The 4,883-nt window shown below is 41.1% G+C and overlaps 1 pseudogene; it reads left to right on the forward strand.

Annotated features, from left to right (window-relative positions):
- Positions 1 to 1,503: 1,503 nt before the first annotated feature.
- LOC116202986 lies at positions 1,504 to 4,415 on the forward strand (annotated as a pseudogene).
- The last annotated feature ends 468 nt before the right edge of the window (positions 4,416 to 4,883 follow it).

Below are 4,883 nucleotides of genomic sequence, written 5' to 3' on the forward strand. Positions count from 1 at the left end.
GGGGGGGGGGGGGGGGGGGGGGGGGGGCAAAGGACTCATGCATGTTATACGTATCAAATTTTTTGGAGCCAATATTGTTTTGTCTCCAAAGCTAGTGTAGTAGACATATTAACTTTAAAGTAAATGATATATCGAACCCCAAAGGAGAACTCTCTCATTTTTTTTTAACATTAATACATGGTTAATTCCTATTAAACTTCTTAGTATATGGGTGGAGCTCGTGGAGGAATAGATAAACATTTCAAAGAGGGAAAACAAATAATAATCAAATCCAAACTCTAGGTATAGGCCACCATCTTATGGGAACTGTCATAGATCCTTCTATAAATACTTCCATCAGTTGATAGCTTTGAGCATCAAAATCACAACAAAAAAAGCTAGCATTTACTAGAAACATTGTCCTGTCCATGAGAAGATAAATGGGCTCTAATAAAGGCATGATCTTTGCATTCTTGTGCTTCGTGGTCTTGCATGGGTGGTCTCTCTACTCAGCCGAAGCCGAAACACTTTACTTTGATATCTATGTAAGTATATGTTTAAGTATGTAAATGTTATTCTGCATTTGCTATTTATAAGAGTTTCTATACCTGGGAGCAGTTCGTGACCGAATCATGTGGAGTTTTAATTATCATATTTGTGGAACGCATGATGCACATGAGCATTAGTTCATGTAGTCCCTTAATAAGAGAAATATTCTCATGCTGCTTTCGTGGCATACATGAATCAGCTGCATCTGTTCTAGTGGAAGTTGGCTCTAGGTTCCTCAGTCTGTTTCCAGAAACTAATTTGTTCCTTTATTTATTATTTTTTTGAGGTATTCCCGCAACATGTTGGCTGAAACTCTCTCTGTCATACATTAGGGGAAATAAATTAAATTAAAGGACCGCTGGGTTCTCCAAATGGAGCAAAGTTTACATGCCAAATGAAAGAGTTCGATGCATGCATGCTAACCCAAATTAGAGTTTTTTTTTGTTCCGGTGGTTTTATTTATGGGTAAATTGTATTGGTGGTCCAAAATTTTTTATAAATATTTCAATATGGTACAATTTTTTTGCTACTTAATGGTACAAAATGTTTTATAATTGTTTCAATATAGTACAAACTATTATCTCGCCATTGACGCCGTCAAGCCGTCCTTTACAAGATCTGTAAATTTTGCACCATCATGTAACTTACGTAAAATATTTTGTACCATTAAGTTACAACTTCAAAATATTTTGCACCATCATGTAACGTCTCACAAAAACCGATTTTGCACCATCAGTGTCGGCTTGACGGCGTCAATGGCGAAATAACGGTTTGTACTATACTGAAATAATTTTGAAACTTTTTGTACCAACAAGTAGCAAAAAATTTTTTTTGTACCATATTGAAATATTTGTAATACTTTTTGGACCACCAGTGTAATTTACCATTTATTTAATTAAGCACTCTATCTATCTCGAACAGAAACAAGTTTTATAAAAATAATATAGCAGGAGTGAAGGCGCCAATGTTCTTTTGATGGTTTTGCAGCTTGAGGAGACCAAATTTACGAGACTATGTAGCACTAAGAGCATGCTAACTGCTAATGGCACCTTCCCGGGCCGGAGATCCGTGTTCAAAGAGGGGACACAGCGTACGTGACTATCCACAATCAGGGAGAATATGGTGTTACTATTCACTGGTACGTGAACGTGTTATCACACAGAGATGGCAAATCAAAATCTGGAAACTAATTGAATCTGGGGAAAGTTTCCTAAATTATTTTGTAGGCATGGAGTAAAGCAGCCAGGAAATCCGTGGTACGATGGACCCGAGAACATTACGCAGTGTCCGATCCTTGCCGGCACCAATTTCACATATGAGGTCATTTTCTCCGATGAAGAAGGAACTCTGTGGTGGCACGCACACAGTGACTGGACCCGTGCGACTGTTCATGGAGCGATTATAATCTCACCTCCCACTGGAACCAACTATCCCTTGCATATCAAACCTGATGCCGATGAAGTAATAGTATTAGGTGCGAGGTTGTGGATTTGAGCAAACATCAACCCCTTGAAATGACGTCCTATACATCCAACAATCATCATCATCATCATCATCATCATTATATGTAGATTATGCTTACGAATTGCCAATAATATTGCAAGTGCAGGAACTTGGTACAAAGTAGATGTGATGGAGATGATTGAGCACGCGCTTGCAAATGGTTCTTTCCCAGCTCTCGCAGATGCCTTGACCATTAATGGGCAGCCCGGGAATGAATACGATTGCTCCAGCGGTAAGTATGACAGTTCAACATTTTTCCTTCTATAATAAACATTAAGCTTTATTAATTTTTTGCCCTTGCTCCGTTTCTATCCTACCAAAAAATATTAAGCTATATCAAAGAGGGTGTACGTAGCGCAGTGGTGTATACTTTCGCTTAGTAATTAAGAGGTTAAATGTTCGATACTTGTTGTAAAACTACTCATACCTCTTTAATAGCTATTAAGATTTTATTTCATTATATTATACTAATGAGCCTATTTTGTGGCTTGTGGTACTTCCACGGTCCCTTGATTGCTGGTATTATGGGTTTGATTTGGAAGGAGCGGAAGGTTCATATTCAACATGTGCTCTGTGAAGGGAATTATTACGAGGATTGGATTGCTTGGCAAGCTGTTTCGCTCCCCCTTAGTGTTACTGTTTTAGTTTCGGTTATTAACGGCTTAGGTTCTTTGTTGTTAGACGATCTTAGGTTTGTCACACCCCGCCTTTGTGTACTTTTTAGTTTCCATTGGGAGCTTGCACGTTTTCCTTAAAAAAAACATAAATATTAAGCTTTAATTATATATCTTTTATGGGACACCATCTATCTTGCAGATTCGATCTACCGCTTGTCGGTTGATATCGGGAAGACCTACCTCCTCCGAATAATAAATGCCGCGATGAATGAGGAGCTGTTCTTTGGGATTGCCAATCACAACCTCACAGTCGTTGGGGTGGACGCTGCATATGTCGAGCCCATAGACGTCGAGTACATCATGATAACTCCGGGCCAGACGATGGACGTCCTGCTCACAGCAAACCAGCTTTCACGCTATTTTCAAATGGCTGCTTATCCTTTTGCCGATACTAATTCCCCGGTTGAAAGATCCAAGGCAACTGCCCTCCTGCAGTACAACGGACAAGACGGCCCATCTCTTTTCCCAGTTCCCATAACGACGCTTCCTAATTACGACCACAGAGACGTGGCAGAGAACTTCATGAGAATGCTCAAGAGCTTAGTGCACAGCGACTATCCGATCAAAGTCCCGCAGAACGTCAACACTAGTCTGTTCATAACAGTTTCGGTGAATCTGCTCGACTGCAATGGTACATGCGGTGGGCCGAATAAGAACGGGCTCTCAGCCAGCTTGAACAACATCAGCTTTGAATTGCCACAAGTGGACATTTTAAAAGCATACGAAGAGTACGTGCTTCCATATCCAGTACTCTTAGTCTTAGCTTATGTTGCATGCACGATGACAGAATTTAGTCCCAATTTGATCATCAGCTCTCTTTCTTGCTGATCACTGGGTGAGGCCGGCTCATGGGCTAAGCCAGCTTATGTATGGGCTCGTCGTTGTTAAACTTTTTCATCTCACTATAAGTAGCTTTTACTGTCTCGCTGCAGGGAGCTGCCCAATGTATTCGAGGAAGATTTTCCCGCCAGGCCACCACATCCCTTCGACTACACTGGAGATGTCGGGAATAACGAATTATACCCGAGCAAAGGAACAAAGGTTATGGTGGTTGACTTTAACGAGACGGTTGAGATTGTGTTTCAAGGGACAAATGTATGGAATGCGGAGAATCATCCCATGCACATCCATGGTTATAGCTTCTACGTTGTCGGCTTCGGGCGGGATAACTTCAACAGCAGTTGTGACCCGCACCATTACAATCTAGAGAACCCGCCGCTAGTGTATACCTTTGGCGTACCTAAAAACGGATGGCTCGCGATCAGATTCGTCGCTGATAATCCAGGTATAGCACCACTAGCTAGAACTGCAAATCTATCAGATAATTAGTCCCACCTTCATTGAAAAAATGAATTCTTTTCCCCCGATGTGCAACTTATTTATTAGCTAGTCATTCGTTTCTTAATTTTATGCAGGAGTATGGTTTATCCACTGCCACCTTGAGAGGCACTCGAGTTGGGGAATGGACACTGTGCTTATAGTGAAGAACTGTACGACGGAAGAAGCAACCTGTATGCGCCCACAACCTGATTATATGCCTCCTTGTTCAACCCCCAATATTCTATCCACAGTGTCAACAGCGCTAAATGCCGTTTGATTGGACTACTTTTAATTTAAATGCTAAAATTAAGTCCTAGTCTTATGAAATTAGTGCTTAATGATGGGCGTTAGCCCCGTTTATCTACCGGAAAAAAAATAGTGCTTAATGTTTTTGCTCAATGTAATAAGTGAATTCTGTTTCACGGTAAATAAAGTAGAGTAAAGTTTTAAGTTATATTTGATTTACCTGTACCTAATAGCACAATTTTCCTTTTCTTATATACTTGAAGTGCAATTGAGCACTTACTCATACGGACGGGACCGAAGAGTAGATTTAGGCCTGGAAGTAATGAGCTTGATGTGCGGCCAATGAACCAACGGTTCATGGTTGGGGACAAAGCCCAAGATCGCGGGCTATGAATAGCAGCCTTCATATAAAGAAAGACCGACTAACCACTTTCCACATTAAGCAGTCCATTCTTCTCTCAGCTCTCTTTTTCTCTAATCTCTCCCTTCCTCTCAGTCTCTCACCGGAAAAATTCTATTCTCCACCACGCCACTGACATAGCCACCGCACAACCACCGCGCGCAGAGCCTCTGCTCCATCACTTACCATGCGTGCTCTGCGGCATATGA

This window comes from Punica granatum, chromosome 4 (assembly GCF_007655135.1).
Source record: "Punica granatum isolate Tunisia-2019 chromosome 4, ASM765513v2, whole genome shotgun sequence".
NCBI lineage: Eukaryota > Viridiplantae > Streptophyta > Magnoliopsida > Myrtales > Lythraceae > Punica > Punica granatum.